Consider the following 18973-nt stretch of genomic DNA (forward strand, 5'->3'; position numbering starts at 1 on the left):
TATGCTCTGCATGAACAGTCTCATACTATGTGCTTGATCGTCTATCTCAAAGAATTACAGGAGGTCGAGGAAAGTTTACCTTTCGCTAAAATTCGCAAACGGAATTATTCCTCAGGATGTTTTAAAGTTAGGATAATAAAACCAAGTATTAATTAACCTCGTACAATAAGTAAAATATAAAATTTTATCAAAAAACTGACTATACTAAATTAAAATAGGGCTCAAAATAAAAAAAATCATAATACTTTGTATTTGACCAAAATTTCCTCCGTTGCGTTTTTTTTTTGTTTCTGATTTATTTTTATAAATTTTTGTACAAAACTGAGGCAAAACGTATAGATATTAATAATTATTTTGTTTTGTACATTCCTGTAAAAAGACTGTGTGTGAATTTATTTGTTTTATAATTAATTACATATAAAAGCAATAAATCCTACAAACAAGTTGTCTGTTACATAAATCACAGGCTTTTTATTCATTTGCTAGTAAGCACTCAAGAAAAATTGTCGTACTTGACCAAAGCCAATTGGCAAAAAAATACTAATGCAAATTACTTGTAAAAGTTTGTGTCCCGTGGCAGCTCTCCACGTAAAAATAAAAGGCAAGCAGTGATCAAAACAACATTCAACAAATCCTACTTGAGGCATTCGTGATGGTGTCTCCCACGTTCTTACAGAACCACCTTGCGGCGACGTAATTGCGACGGTGACTTCAAACCTCTAATTGCTATTTATGACTTCGGTAATGAAATAAAGAAAACGAGTCAAGTATAAGTTTCCAATTTTGCATAAATTTTTAAGCCAAGTAGAGATGTTTTTCAGTTTAAGATAAAGAGGAAAAACATAAAATTACATACTCGCCAAAATAAACACGATCCAAAATAAAATTGCTACAAAATTGCAAGCGCAATATGTGTTTATTATATATAACTTATTTGCCTATCACTAACTCATATAAATATTGATCTGGTATTTAAGTTATGTAAAAAAGTTCACACAATTATTAAGAAAAAATTGACGGAAAAATGATCAAACTTTGAGATAATGTGACAGAAAAATCTCGACACGCATTTAACATAGTTTCTTTATGTTCTTATATCCACCAAAAATGGTAATAAAAAACTTTTAATTTAAAAACAAATACCAATCAAGAATAGGTACCATCCATCTAAGGATAATACTTAATGAGAAACTTAAACATGCCTTTTAACTCAAATAGTTTTACTAAAAACACAGGCTCTTATACATACCGGGTGTTGACCATCAAACGGGCCATAGGAAACTCAAATTCGGGCCATAGGAAAATTCTAAATTGTTGAATTTCTTCTTCCCTTCTTTGTAGAGGACTGAAATCTGTATTAAAAACAATTGTTAAAATTGTTCTACGAATTAAACCTACTCCAAAATGTTGCAAAAATATAATACATTTTTTAGGCCACCCCTAAAAGTCAGGCCACACGTAGTGCAAGAATGTGTATGACGTGTTGCCATTGGTCATATTGATGTTTCTAATATTTGAATATGTGAATTGCCAAAATTTTTATTTTGTGATTTATTGTTTAAAAAACAATAAAGTTTAGACCAGACATGTTTAGTATTGCAAACCAGTGTCATATTCATAATTCCACAGCCTTAAAAATGTATTATATTTTTGCAAAATTTTGGAATTTTGCAAACTATGTTTAGTTCGTAGAACAATTTTAACATTTGTTTTCGATACAGATTTTAGTCCTTTACAAATAATTTCCCATGACTTTTGGTGTAAAATAATTAGGGAAGCAGGGATTCAACAATTTATAAAAATTTCCCATTGATTATGGCCCGTACCAGGGATTTAAAACTGGAACTAAGAGTTAGGTTGGCGAGGTGCTATGTTTTTTCGACTTTATTTTATGAAATGTAATCTTGGACCTTGAATGCGACATCAATGAAAAAACTGGAATCATTTGAGCTGTGAGTGTACAGAAGAATTCTGAAAATATCATGGACAGAACACGTCACAAACAAAGAGGTTCTGGGAAGGATGAACAAAGAAATGGAAATTTTAAATTCAATAAAAACAAGAAAATTAGAATATCTCGGACATATTACACGTGGAGAGAAATACACCTTGCTCCAACTGATTCTGCAGGTAAAGATCCAAGAAAAGAGAAGCATAGGGAGGCGTAGAATGTCATGGCTGCGCAACCTGAGAGAGTGGTACGGATGTACATCAAATGAACTTTTCAGATCAGCCGTCTCAAAAGTCCGAATAGCTATGATGATTGCCGACCTCCGCCGCGGAGAAGGCACTTGAAGAAGAAGACTTTATACGAACGAATAGCCAATATTTACATAATGTTACAAAAAGAATAATTAAGGAGTAAATCTTCTTGAAAGTATTTTTTTAAAAATTTGAACAATTTCTTATTTCTGTGATAATATATTAGTCAACCTTAGTTAAAATTATAATTATTCAAATCTTTATTTAAAATATAAAAATAATATCAAAGTTGATTTTAAGTATTGATAACTTTCGTCTTCTCGGAAGAAAATCCGTAGTGCTTCTATTGTCTAAAACCCGTCTGGTATTTACCAATTATTATATCTGCTATAAATATTATATCTGCTGTAAATATTATATCTGTTATATTCTTGTTTTTAGTATTTTCATATTTGTGTTGCCAATATTTTGCGAGCGACATTTAACAATGCTATGCTATGCCCCTGTAATTTATACATTCGCTCGTGTCTCGTTCGTTTTTGACTTAATATTGCAGTCGACCATTCTTTTCATTATTTTTCTATGTGGTAGGTGAATAAACATCATAAACATCTCAGAAGAAGACATCTGAAAGGGAGTTTGGAATAAATACGTTTAGTTTAGGACACGCTGATTTTTCCCCTTCAAATTAAGTATGTATATTAGGAGATGCAAATAAAAAAAGCAATTAGGACTGCTGTAAAATCTATTTATACCAACTGAAATAAAAAAAGAAAGTATCACAATATAGTTCATTAAGATCCTCAAAACTGAAATTAATATGCGATGTGACCCTTACAAAGATGATAATATAATTGACAATAATACAAAACGGTCACAGTCTCACAAAACAACCAATATTGACCATCGTAGGCTGTGAATCAATTAAGTGTGATAGAAGCAGGTAGCCAAATTAAGTGAATAGTTAGGCGATAAAAACACATTGACAACAAAGAATTTGAGAACTGAATTCCTATGGTAAAGTGTGATATAAAATAACGTTATAAAGTTGTTGATACAGGTGTTTACACAAAATGCAATTATACATAAGATATGAGTTATGTTAAACTTCTTCGGCATATCGGAAACAAAATTGATGTACAAAGACTGTTAGCATCCCTTCGAATGGATTGAATTTCGAAAATATGGGTGAGGGTAACTATTTCCGCCAAAGCTGCTTAATATTTAAGCAATGATGATGTGGTCTTCTAATTTGATTCGTATTGTCGTCTTTTTCTCCATTCTTAGCTTTATCAAGCATTTCTGGACAATTGAAATGGTACACCTTCCAAGGAAAAATCACTTCCAATTTACATTGTGTATTAATGTTAGGTTGGCATTATTGGCAACTACACTATCTGCGATATATGTTTAATCTAAAACTAAATACTAAATAATACTCCATTTTTCCTTCAAACTACATAGCTAAATTAATAGACAGTCATCTAATTTCGTTTCATCTTTTCATGGGAGTTGTGTAATTTTTTATATTGGTTTTAATTTAACATTTATTGAGTATGGACTTTAGTTTTCGCGTTAATTTTGTGATTATATACATATACAGATGCGAATAATATATATATATATATATATATATATATATATAAATATATATAATTCATCCTCAAAAAATATTGTAGAGGTTTAAACGTTTTGTTGAAGAGTATAAAACTTAATATTTTTCAAAAAGCAAAGTATAATATAAAAGGGTAAAATCGTTTTAAAAAAGCCCGGATAACTTAATCTTGTGAGCGACCAAGCCAGCTAATATAATCCCTCTAATCCTTTGAAATTTTGGACAGTAAACTATCACCATTTGTTCCGCCGACTCTAATCTTCTTAACCCGAATTATTTATAGCTCCTCTAATGAATTTACAACGATAATAATTTAGCGTTTTAACACAAAAGTGAGCTGTCAGATAGCACGTGTTTTACATAATTTGTTGCACGGAGAATTCGTACTATGCTCAAGGGATGTTCATGATACACATTGAGACACCTTCAAGGGCGGAAAGTGGTCATTTGTTCTCTAATTTACGAAATTACGCTGTGCGTCGCGAGATTTATGCCCTTTCATTAATACCAAGTAGGATAAAGTTTTGGGGAAAGTGTCTTCATAAAACTCAGTAACATTGTTATACCAGTTGAGTCATATTTTATTTCTAATTCGGGAAGATACAGGAGAGTAATTTATCAAAAATATTGCCTTGAATTGGATAAATAAAGCTAAAAATCACAGAAAAACTTACATTAAGAATGTATAAAAAGTCTTAAAATTTCTTGAAAATACTAGTTAATGTCACTAAATGAACAAATTGACAGCAAGAATTGCAGAAACTATTAGCTCAGTACAGAAACTTCATGAGAAACATTTTATATTATTTCTACAGTTCTTTAATTATAAAGAAAATCAAAATAAATATTTATATTTCAATAATTATTACTCCTATTCTCGTAGATTCTTACCTCTTGTTTTTTGTCAGTAAACGTTTATATTTATTATTATATAAGTTCATTATAACATTATATAAATGCAGTTATTATTTTTATTACTACTACTTGTCGGTTTATAACGTTCTCCGCCGTTTTTCGACTTCCAATCGCCACTTAGACCGGTTGTTCCATAGATCTTCTTCTATGGCCCTCTCTCTCAGTTCTTTATTTATTCCTTCGCTCCAACTTTTTCTCGGTCTACCTCGTTTTCTCTTTCCTTCTGATTGCCACTTTAGTATTTGTTTTGGCATTCGTTGTTCGTCCATTCTTTGTATGTATCCGAACCAGATAAGTTGTTTTGTTGTAAGGTCATCTGTGATTGTTCGTTTGATTCCCATTATTTCTCTAATGCGTTCGTTGGTAATCCTTTTTCTTCTAGATCTTCCTGCGGCTCTTCTCCAAAAATCCATTTCCGTCGCTTTCAGCGTTGACAGTGTTCTTTCTTTCAGTGGCCATACCTCACAGCTGTATAAAGTGATACTTTTTACTATAGTCTCATATATCCTCTCTTTATTTTCTTTGCTGATGGATTGGTCCCATAAAATGGTGTTTAACATTGTGATGGCTTTTCTCCCTGACGTATTTCTCTCTCTTATGGCTTTGTCTAATGTTCCATCTTGTGAAATAGTGATACCTAGGTATTTGTAGTCACAGCAGTGCTTTATCGTAGTGTTATCGTCTAATATGAGATCTTTTTGTTCTGCTCCAATGCACAGGTATTCGGTTTTCTTTTTATTTACTTCTAGACCCCATATATCATACTCTTCAATTAATTTTCGTGCCATATAGTTTAAATCGTCATAGTCTTGAGCCATTATTACTTGATTGTCTGCAAAGTTCAGCGTATATACCATAGTATTGGTAAGCGATATCCCCTTTGTCCTGCATTTTTGTTTCCATCTTTTTAAAGCACTTTCGAGGTATATTTTAAATAAAGTGGGAGACAAGCAACATCCTTGCTATATTCCTTTTGATGTTATAAATCCTGTTGTTATTTGTGTCCCTGCTTTTATCTTTGTTATTGGTTGGTTGTATAGCACTTTGACGGTTTTTATTAATTCTATATTAATATTCGTGCTTTCCATTGATTGCCACAGCTTCTTCAGTGGAACGCTGTCGTAGGCTTTCCGTAGGTCGACGAACAACATATGAATCTCTTGATTCCTTGCCATCTTTTTTTCTATTATCTGGGTTAAGGAGAAAATGTGGTCAATAGTGGATCGACCCGTACGAAATCCTGCTTGTTATTCTGCCTCATAATCTAAGTATTCTCTCTCGATTCGGTTCTTTAACACCTTTCCATATAACTCCAGTTATTAGTTTTAAATGTCTTATATAGTTTACATAATTAAATTTAGTATCAAATGATATTTATTTATATTTTATTATTAAATTAATATTTCGTCTGAATTTGACAGGTCTTTTAGAAGTAAACACCGTATGCTTCGTTAATACGTTAGCAGGTGGCGTTAGGAGCAAACATACTAATTTATTGAATTATTTTAATATAATATAATTTGTTTAAAATATAAATAATAATAAAATTACTTTATTTAATTTAAAAAATATTTAAATTTTAAAAATACAGAAAACATAGTATGAAGCTTTGCGTTTGCCTACTTTACTGCCTACTGTACCATTTTTTTAATACAGTTAAATAATTATCTAGTAGGTAAGATAATTTTTAAGTTTGAACAATATCAAATTATCTAATCATACTGCAGAAGGTTCAAAGTTAAAGAAAGGACTCATAACATTGCCCACACTATCCTTTGTTAAGATTAATAAAAGGTTTTATTGATTTTATCCAAATACAGTCAATCAAGCACGACTTTTGACACTACTTTTTCATTCCGAAGTTTTTATTACGTACTTACTGCATGTTCGCGTGTACGTTTGGTGAAAAATGAACGCATTTGTTAACAACAAAATATTCAAAATGTTATCTAATAAATCGAAAACACCCTTTTGTCCCATCACAATCAATTCGATGCGAACTAGAACCAAGTGAAGTGAAGAATAGAGAGAGATCCTAAAGATAAGGTGAATGCAGCGACCTCGTTGAATTATTTAGACTTAACATGCAATAACTTGTTATGTATTTACGAAGTAGTGGGCAGGTATTCCTACAAGGACGTATCATCGAAGACTTAATAGGGAGAATGGTCTTATAAAGGTAAAAAAACGTTTTAAAATTTTTAACTTCAACATATTTTTTCTCCTAGAATGTGTCAAACGATACTTCCTACAATTGGAAGAGTTAATAAATTGTCTGTGATATGTTGTCAATAAAATTGTAATAGCTGATCAAAAGTGAACAAAAATGAAAAATTCAAATATGCAAAGTGAAATAATATATAAAAGTAATAATGTGTCAAACGGTTTCGAGACAACTGAACGAAAATTTGGTTTAGGAAAATATCGGTGAGAATCTTGATGAAGGCCCAAATAAAATGATAACAATAGTAAAAAAAATCTGTGGAAGCAATTTAAAAGGCAGGTCAAAGCTAAAACAGAAGGCTTGGATGACAGAACATATATTGGATTTGATGGAGCAACGGCGACGAGCAAAAACAACTAAAAACTTACTAAAAGTATACACAAAGAAAAAAAATATCCAGCCAAACAGTATCATAAAATTAAACAACTCGAAAATAGATACATAATAATACAGATAGAAAATTACATGATGAACCCATTCAAAGACGATAGGATTAGTTCACTTCCGGATGTTACTATTGCGATGAACCCCTAATGTCTTGTTTTGTTTTTCAATAACATTTATTCCAGCGGACACCTAACTGGCCCTTCAATAACCAAAGAGGAGATAGAAAAGGCAATATTAAATTGAAAAAACAAGGCATCTGGACCAGATGAAATCCCGTCAGAAATACTCAAATTACTGGATAAAAGGGGAATTTTAGCACTACACAAAATATTTAACTTAATTTATGAAACTGGCTGCTATCCTCAACAGTGGTTACGCTCTACCTTTATTCCCCTGCCCAAGAAAGTCAATGCAAAAAGATGTGAGGATCACAGACTCATTAGCCTAATGAGTCACACTTTAAAGATATTCTTAAAAATACTCAAAATACATCAAAGATTATACAAAAAATGTAAATGGGACATCAGTGACTCCCAGTTCGGGTTTAGGCAAGGTTTAGGAACACGAGAAGCAATAGTAGCAACACAGGTGCTGGTCCAAAATTGTTACGATCAGAAGAAAGATGGGTTCCTATGCTTTTTAGATTACCAAAAAGCGTTTGATTGTGTCCAACACCACAAGGTAATGCAGATCCTCAAGAAAGTTGATATAGACCAAAAAGACATAAGATGCATTGAAAACTTGTACTGGCATCAAACGGCACAGTTAAAAATAGACAATTCTATATCCAAACCCATACATATAAGAAGGGGCGTTCGACAGAGATGTGTGCTTTTCCCTCTTTTACTTAACATTTATTCGGAAGCCATATTTCAAGAGTCTTTGGAGGATGCAAAGATGGGAATTAAAGTGAATTGAGTATTCATCAACAACATACGATATGCTGATGAGGGTGTCTTAATTTGTGACAACATAGTCGATCTTCAACAACTTGTCACTATAATCGGAGAATACAGTAAGCGAATGGGATTAGAGATTAATACCAAAAAAACCAAATTTATGATCATCTCCAGAAACTTGGATGCACTTGAAAACTCCACCATAACACTGAATACTAAGCCCATTGAAAGAGTGAGTAAATTTAAATACCTGGGATCGTGGCTTTTTGAAGACTGGGCAACGTACAGGGAAGTAAAATGTCGCATTGAGCAAGCTCGACAAGCTTTCGTAAAATTCAAGAAGGTACTGACTTGTTTAGAGTTCGATCTTCAACTGAGACTAAAGTTTACTAAGTGCTACGTGTGGCCAGTGCTGCTATATGGCGTAGAGGGCTGGACACTCAAAACGAGGGATATAAACAGATTAGAAGCTTTCGAAATGTGGCTCTATCGCCGTATCCTAAAAATACCATGGACAGCGAAAATCACAAATATAGATGTCCTTAAAAAAATAAACCAAGAACGCCAACTTTTCGAAACCATCAAGAAAAGGAAAACGGCGTATCTAGGTCACATCATGCGAAATGAAAAATACCAGTTCCTACAACTTATAATCGAGGGTAAAATTGAAGGCAAGAAAGGAATGGGACGCAAGAAAATGTCCTGGCTCCGAAACATAAGGCAATGGACAGGGATTAACGACATACAATCTATGATACATATTGCAAGAAATAGAGAATTAATGGAAAATGTGATCGCTAACATCCATTAGTGGATTTGCATCTGAAGAAGAAGAAGAAGGACACCTAACTAATGATTGGTCAAATTAATTATTCATAGCTCTACCTAAGAAGACAGAAGCAAACATTGTGCTAATTATCGAACCGTCAGTTTGTTAAGCCCTTTTTAAAACATTTTCTAAAGATAATACATGGCCGTATCTATAATAAATAGGCAGAATACCTAAGTAATACACAGTTTGGTTTCTGCATCATGTTTGGTACTATAGAGGCATTGTTTGGGATGAAATTCCTTGCTCAAAGATGTCATGATATACCTGTAGACATGTACTGTTGTTTTATTTACTTTAAGGCATTTGATTGTGTTAAGCACTCTATATTAATCGAGTTCTAGATGTAGGCTTGGATATTTTGAGACATTTTCATAATTGAAAATTTGTATTTTAATCAAATAACATCAATTTTAGTGGACGGTTTGGAATCACAGTCTCTGAATATTAAAAGGGGAGTATGGTAGGGATGCCTCTTATCTCCACTGACTTTTAACGTTCACACAGTACATCTAGCTTCTACTCAAAAAGATCTGCAAACATTACTTGTCATTGGCATTACCGATCCACCTACTTCGCTGCTACGATTTTACGGTTATCGGTTTTACTTTATAGTATCAAGTCTTGGACTGCGAATAAAAGCCATTAAGTCAGCTTGAGGCGTTTTTTTTCATTGCAGTAGCGTTATTATTGCCTTCTTCATATAAATCCTAAAATCACCAGTTAATCCAATCTAAAATATTCCTCGTTCGTTTTTTCTATTTTCATGCTCCCTAAACCTAGCCCATTCTGTTTAATGACTTAATTGGAATGTACAGTTTATGATTATTTAGTTTTATAATATTGATTTATGTTTTCAAATTTAACTATTATTACATATTTGACAATTGAGTCTATACTTTTACTTCCAAAAAATAACATTTTCTTTTTTGTTGCAGAGTTCCATCGTGTCGTTCATTCGTACGTCAGTAGTTTCGTTGAAACTCATCCTTCAACCGTATCGCTACATACTTAACGCGTAAAGGTAAGGGTATGCATGTGGTGGAGATGTAACATCTTTTTATACAATAAATTAACAACTGTTTTTAACAACGATTTAATTTTAAATTAATATTTATTAGTAAGGTAAATTCATATTTATTAATATTAGTTATTAGTAATGAAATTCTTAATACATAATTGAAGTAAATTTATATTTATAAAATAGGAACTCCACAATTAAAGTATCTGAGTGTGAAATATCATTATATGATTGTTAAAATGAGATCACTTGCAGTTTTTGGGTCAATACGTTGACTAATTCTTGAAATGGTCGCATTTCAAGGTTTAGTTGTGCAAGGCTGATCCAAGTACTTCCCAATAGTTGTCTAGAATAAGAATTTTGACATGAAGCAAAAAGAAGTAGCAGACAATGTCAGAAGAAGAAAAAGAAAGAAAGAGAAAAGAGAGGAACAACAAGATGTAAAAAGAGGAAACAAAGCAAATGAAAGATATTTTATCAGAACTACATTAAGATTTCAAATATTAAAGTAAATTACTTTATACATGTTAACATGGAAGTCACGTTTCACATCTAGCTACATCCAGTGCTTGCGTTCTGTTGCTTATGCTGTTACCAGGCTGTTAGTCTTTGCATCTGAGTACATTTACTATATACTTTTGTAAACGTGAGCAACACCTCATCTCGACATCTTCAAAATTCTAGATTTAGACAGCTAGAGGGTTGACTAATAAAAACTGTTTTTGATAGTGTGAATACATGTCAGAATGAGTTGGTCGTCGTCAAAAATGAATGTTCGGCGTGATATATCAGTGCGGATTTCGGTTTACGGGATCGTGAGTAGTGAATCGTTATTGGAGATTTTTATGCATGGGAGGAAAAATAGTATACAACAGGAAGACGGAGAAAGCGGCATCACAAATAAACAGGTGAGTTATTAATAAATACACACAATCCATTTATTTACGAGGCATATTCAAATAAAACTCATCTAGAAAAAATTTATTGATAAAAATATTTACAAATAACTAGAATTAAAATTAATATAAACATCCCATTATTTCACCAACTAATGTGTACCCTCTTTTAAGAATTATTGTGGCTGCTGCTTGAAGAATTCATTATGGCATTGTGCACTTTTGCGTCTGTGAAAACGATTACCTTTTAACGCTTTTTTCAGTGGACTAAAGATGTGAAAATGGCAAGATTATAAATCTGGACTATATGATCTAATTGAGTGATTGCAAATGTTTCCAAGACTATTCTGACAAAAGATGGGTTTTAATTGAATTATTTTTTTGATTTTTTTTTTTTGACAATGATTCTCTTGGTTTAAGTATGCGCTTGTACTGGTCCTGCCTTATTGTCCCTTTAACAATGTAAAGACACCCTAGGCACTGAGATAACAGAGAACACCATGAAATAATATGGTGTTTAATTATTTCAACAAGGCAGTCTAAATGCAACTGCTACTCTGGGCGTCACATCGTTATATTAAAATAAAATATCTATTTCTGTAAATTTTTGCTATATTTTATATTAATTATAACATTTTGCAATGTTTTCTTTATATTTTTTTTATTTTCCTTTTCAAGGTTTTATATATGTATATTTACATACTAATATTTAATAATTTACTTTTTACAACTAAACTTAACCCCAACTCAACCCAACTGTCCTTAATTCATTATTTACCATTTTTATGGTAAATATAGGTATGTGTTATAGTAATATGTATTTGTTAAACTTGACCTACTACGTGCATCCCCGATTCTTGATTAAAAACAATTCCAGTTACACAATAACGTAACGTAAAATATGACTAACATTATTTCTGAATTTTAATATATTAGGAATAATATTACAATGGTGTAGGATATCCAAAAAAATTATCTAGAAAAAATGTAGGCAATGATATTCTCCAGGCTCAAAAAATTTGCCGAATGCTTCTGAATAGTACACCCTGTATATTTAGATTCCTACCATAATCTCTGTTCTTATAATTCGGGGTTTGACTCCGAATATAAGATTCAGGGTATCCGACCAATAGTGAGGTATGGATGTGAAGCTTGGGTGTTTGCTGAAAAATGTGTAAACAGTCTGTATATCTTTTAAAGAAAGGTACGGAGGTGAATACTATAATTGAGAATAATCGGTAGCGAATCATTTTCAATTATAAAGTATATAATAAACAAAATGAATGCACCACTTTAATTCTTCTAAATATTTACACTATGAACACCAAATAAAACTAAGTTACATTGAAATAATAATATACACCTACAAATAAGTCCAACATGACTTTATCATGACCTTAATTTGTCTAATTGTTTGTTTAAAAATTCGTTTTTGCCGGAAATGCATAAATAAGCTTAGTATAACTCCAAATTGCAAAAGAAACAAATTTGTAAAGTAAAACAATAAAATACATCTGGATCAACACTAATATTGTGTATGCCTTCCTCTACTTCTTATGAGCATTTATGCGTCAAGGCCTGCTTGATTACAAATATTCAACAAAAGCTTACGGAATATTCTCCTATTCTTTAATAACGGCCTCAATGAGTTGGTTGTGATTGGCAATAGGGGGTCAACGACGTCGAATCTTTTTTTTTGAGATAGTCCCATATATTTATAGGATTCATGTCCGGACTGTTAGGTGGCTAGTCTAATAATGAAATATTAACATCATTTAGATAGCCAATAACCTGTCGAGCCACATGAGGACGAGTGTTGTCTTGCATAAATAAAAAATTAGGTTCAAGAAACGGAGCAAAAGGTATTACATGTTTGACTATAATGTTGTCTAAGTAATAATGGGCAATCATAGACCTCGTACGTATGGGGACCAACTCCGTACGAGCTTCAAAACAAATTTCTCCCCCCGCCCCAAAACATTTTAGAGTCACCACCAAAAGATACTTTACGTGAGATATTGCAGCTGGCAAACGTTTCTCTTCGCCTTCGCCAGACAAGCTCACGACCATCTGGATCTTTTAGGCTTAGTCTATCATTTGTACTTTACCCTATATATTGTCAATGGTTTCTGTTAAAGTTCATTATAGGCCAGCGTACTATTTATAAATTCCTGAAAATTTAATTTTTTTCATCCATTAAAATTTGTCTTAATTTAAAGAAAAATTTTCCATAGATATTTTAACCTGTAGGAAACTGAGTTAATTGTTTTTGTATTATATTTCCGATATCCTCTCAATAAAAAAATTATAAACATTGGACAAATTTGCCGAATTCGTTTAGATTTTGTTTTGATCTGTTTTGTTGATAAATTTTAATTATAAGCTATGTTTATAAATAAATCTTTGAAATAGAAATTATTAAATCGTCATTAACGTTTAATAATTTTGCTGAAGTATGAATAGAAAACTCGTACTTAGCGTTCTCACAATGTGTATTAAAGTTAGTATTTAGGAGAATGTGAAAATGTGTACAAAAATTATTATATTATAATATGTAATAAATATAAATGTATCATATAATATAAATTACATATAAATTATCCACATCAAGAATATCACCCATATTTCAAATATATCTAAATAGTATTCCTAATATACAGCCAATTTATATGAGAGATTACTCGAGTTTCCCGGTGAATCTAAGGAACTCTATGTTTAATACGGATAAAGAAATAGTATGCCCAAAATATTACCAAATTTATACAGGTGCCTCAAAAATTAACTCTAAGGTTGCTGCTGCTATATGGGACCCTAAAATACAATACAGAGAAGGAATAGGTCTAGATGCAGATACCACGGTATTTACAGGAGAACTAATAGCAATATTAAGAGCAATGCAGTGCATAGCAACGATCACCAATAATGATAGATTCGTGATACTTTCAGATAGCAAAAGTGCTCTAACTAAATTGGAGAAGTGGACCGACCATTACAATCATATCATTATAGAAATAATAAAAAACTTTATTGGACTTAAATCTAAAGGTAAAGAAATATCATTCTGTTGGATAAAAGCCCATTGCAATTTGAAAAATAATGAAATTGTAGACAAACTAGCAAAGAGTGCTACAGAATTAGATACTAACTATGAATATAAGTTAACACTAAATGACGCCTATGCTTATATTAATATTAATAAAATCAACAACTGGAAAGAATGGTATATTAATTCCAAAAAGGGACTGTATTATAAAACTATCCAAACAGAGATCCCATCTAAAAGCTGGTTTAGGCAACTATCAAGGCAACAAGGTCTTAATATCAAATATATGTAGACTTAGGTTTGGCCACTCCTTAGTTCCACAACATAAACATAAAATAGGACTGTCAGACACAAACTGTTGTGAATGTGGAGAATTAGGATCCGCAGAACATATGATATTAGATTGTAAATTAAAAAAAAAAGAAATAGATTATTTTATAGATCAAATTTATATTACACAATATATAATAAAACTTTTTAATCTACAAGCTTTGATTGCTACTAAAGATAAAATTATCTATGAGATCTTAATTAAACACATTATTAATATAAAACTAAAATTGTGAAATTTTATTGTGAAAATTAAAATATGAAAAGAAAAAAAAAATAGGTACATAAAAAAAATAAAGAAAAAAAAGAATAAATAAAAAAAATTAAAGAAGAAATAAAAAAATTAAAAAAAGAATAAAAAAAAAATTAAAAAAACACACAAAGAGGGCCTAAACCTCCGAGGTGTTGAACCGGGTTTATGCCCTAGCGCTGTGTAAAAAAAGATAAAAAAAATATACATATATCTAATTTAATAGTTATTAGTAGTATTAGTATTTAGTATAGCATAAAAACAAACAAAAACGCTCACCAAAATATATATGTAAGTACCTATATAATATATGTGTGAATTACTATTGTAAATTATTATTATCAAATAGGTTATAAATATAATGAGTATAAGAGATATAATTATAAGAGTAATTTTAGTTCGGCTAATGGATTAAGTCCACAGTCAAAAGAAACCAACAGCACACACATATGCAATATACACTTAATATGAATGTAATATGTACATGGCATAAAAAGTTTTATATTTTATCACATTTAGAAGAAATTATTCCGCAGCAACTAATATTTTATCGAATATTATTTTGGATAATAAATATCAAAATAAAGTAAATGAAATAAATGATTATGAAATGATATGGACATAACCCATTGAAGCGATTTATACGTGCAAAGCTTATTCGGTTCGGCTACTAATTTTGGTTTCTTTGTGGAAATATCGCATTTCAGAACGTGCAAGCCACTGAGTATTTTTTAATGATTTATTTAACAGTAGAAATTTATTATTTCGTGTACAAAAATATGGATACCGAGTAACAGGAACTTTGCGGGAAAATAGATTAACTAAATGTCCTACAGAAGACACAAAAAATTCTTGCTCAGGCAGGACCATATCTATCTGCTCTGACAGTTGATCAGCGCTAAGTGCGTTGAAGCGCCCCAAGTCAGCTCTAAGCTGTTTTAAACGCAAGAGAGCACTTGCTGATATTGCAAAGACCAAAGGTGCGCGGACCAATAGTGTTAACTTGGTATGGGTACCGGGACATACAAGCAAGAAAGAGAACGAATGGGCTGACGACCTGACTTTGCTCATTTACTTTACCGGTGGTACCTGAACCTCTGATTGGTGTGCCCTTCAGTACTGGTCGGGGTAGTCTCGAAGACCTTCTTCTGCGGAGGTTCCACGACTCCTGAACCAGTTGTGGAGGGATAAGACAGGTTAGGCTTTACATAGTGGATCCATCCAAAAGTCTTACAGATCAACTTCTGCTTCTAGACCGTAGAAGATACTTTCTGGTGGTCAGTATGCTTACGGGCCACTGTAGACTTAGGGGCCACCTTAATTTGCTTGGATTGGCGGATGGTCTATGATGCCATTTTTGTAATAAGGAGGAGAACACCCTCTTACATGTCTTCTGGAAGGGCCCGGCACTAGCCTATAAGAGGTGGCAGATCCTGGGTTTGATTTTTATGCAACCGAGCCAAATGAGGGAGTTACTCTTAAATAGACTTGTGGCTTTATGTGAGGCTACAAGGTTACTGAAGGATTAGATGTTTACAATGGCAGAAAGGCTCAGAGTTTACGCTGATTACTGCAGATATGGATGCCCGGAGTAGCTTTAGCCCCAGAAACGCCAAAGACTAGGTCCTTATGGACCTATTCCGTATAATAGGGTTTATATAATGGATCTGTTTTAGGAAATCTAGGTGTCTGAAAGGCTCATAAGTGGGTCCTGAAACGATTTTGTATATTTAATAAACCATAACCAATATTGTATATTTAATAAAAATTATATTCTAACACTTAAAAAAGAAAAGGATTTAAGTTACCAAAAGTGTAATGTTACTTTTATTTTTATACTTGGAATATAATGGAAAGGCTAAAATTTTATGAGCTTTTTACACAACGTTTTTATCGAACTGTAATCATAAGATATACACGTTAATCTTCCCCATTATAATTTAACAAAGAAAACTTACGAAAAGTTTTTACATCTTGTTTTTCGACAGCAGCACATAACGGATAACTCATTCTGCGGAACACTTAAAGTAGCTAAAGATACGAAACCAATGGAGAAATTTTTTTATTGTAAATATCGTGCGAATTTTTGCCGTCCTTTTCTGCTTCTTTTTTCTCCTCATGTTAACTCTATCCTATGATTGCCTCTTTTTTCTGGCGCTTGTGTCCGTAAATCATTGTTCCTAAAAAAAACATTTTTACACTCCTTTCAATTAAAGTTCTTCAACAATATTATGGATGAGATAATGAAGAAAGTGCACAAAATGAGAGGATACAGGATGGGATTTAAGGAGATTAAAATCTTGTGTTATGCCGATGACGCGACAATGGTTGCCTTAAATAAAGATGACTTGCAAAGATTCCTATATTAATTTAACCGCACAGCCACATATTTTAGTATGGTGGTATCAGCCGCTAAAGCAAAATGTATGACAACATCAAAGACACTTGTAAGATGTAAACTCAAGGTAAATGGATAAATTATTTAGCAAGAGATATAGTTTAAATACTTAGTCAAAAATCTAACATGGTATGGCAACGTTAATGCACAAGTAAGAGAACATACACCCAGACCAACAAAAATATCTGACTGTCTAAGCAATACAATACTCAGAACACCAGAAACATGCAATCAGAGAGGCATAACTAATAATCTTACGAGCAGAAGTAGATAATGCTCTCAACCGACTAAGAAACAAATAGTAATAATATAACTGATTAATTGAGCTGATAAACAACAATTTCGATTGTTCCTCAGAAATCAAGCATAGACAAAAAAATTGATTAGAGTAAAATCAAAGCCTTCGAAATGTGGGTCTATAGAAGAATTCTACACGTGTCCTGGACAGAACATAGAATTAACCTCTCAATTCTGGAAGAGCTTCATATGGGCCATTAAAAAATGTAAACCAAGCATACCTAATTAACTTCGACCATACAGCTAGAAGAACGGGGACCATAAAACTATTGGTAGTAGAAGAAAAGGTAGAAGTACCAAATAAAGTCTCTGGTGAGAAAAACTCTACATGATGCCATCCACATGGCACAGGATCGCAGCTAATGGAGTCGTCAAACTAATAATATTTACAGTGTTACCATGCCCTGACAGAGGCTCAAGGAATATAGAAAAAAAAGCAATACAATATGTTGTAATAAAAACATTGACATTCAGGCTAAATGTAGAATATACAAGTCCGCTATATGGCCTATATTGACATACACCGCAGAAACCAGACCATAAATGTAATGTAGACGATATAATTCGTTGTGTACAAAAGAGGAAAAAAGAGAGGAATGAACATATGAGCAGAATGAAAGAAAGAAGAATGGTGAGAACGCTAGGGATAAATTACCAAGAAGAAGAAGTATAGGCCAACCCCGAAGAAGGTAAAGCGACAATCTGATCGTTGGTGCAGATGGATGAAATTTTAACAAGCGATTCGTCCAGAATAAATAAGGAAAAAAAAGCATTTTTTACGAATGAAAGAAAAACCTATAAGCATATGGCTAGACGATGTGGAGGATTACATAAGAACTATTAATGTAAAAGAGTGCAGAAGGGAAATACAAGAGAGATACAAGAATAAAGAGGAGAGTAGCTATATAGGCAAATAGTCATTAAGATTTATAAATTAAAAAAAAATAATTCTAGCCTTTAAAGTTATTCTTAAACCGGCATATTTATGTTTCGTGGACCTTAAGATTTTATTTGACATGGTCAAACTAAAGAACGTTATTCACTTATTTTATACAACAGAGATACGTATAGGGACAATCAAAACGATCAAAAATATTTATCAGAACAACAAAATAAAGGTTAAAGTAGAAGAAGAACCAACGGATCCAATAAAAGTTGGCATTGCTATAAGATAGAGTGTCCTGAATCTTCTATTGTTGAACATGATCATGAATGAAATAATACAAAAAGTTAAAACTAAAAAAGAGGACACCAAGTGGGAGAAAAACAACTTAAAATAATCTGCTATGCTGAAGACTCAATACTAACCTCTCAAAGTAAAGATGATTAACAATGTATGCTGCACCAATTTAACATGGTCACAAAAAATCATCAGATTAGTAGACATACACGGCGAAAACATGACCTCACACTGAGAGAATAAAAATAATGCTAGAAACAGCACTGCCGAACACCCTAAAAAAATCTATGGTATGACACTATGAGACAGAGCTTCAAGTATAGACGTACAAAGGAGATGCAAGATGTAGAACTTTAAGAACTGGGTAAAAAATAAAAGAGCAAATTGAAGCGGTCATATAAGTTGAATGACAACAAATAGGCTAGTAAAGACGGCGAGACCCCTAATAGTAAGACCACGTAAAAATACCACTAAAGCGATGGAACGA

This window comes from Diabrotica undecimpunctata, chromosome 7 (genome assembly GCF_040954645.1).
Source record: "Diabrotica undecimpunctata isolate CICGRU chromosome 7, icDiaUnde3, whole genome shotgun sequence".
NCBI lineage: Eukaryota > Metazoa > Arthropoda > Insecta > Coleoptera > Chrysomelidae > Diabrotica > Diabrotica undecimpunctata.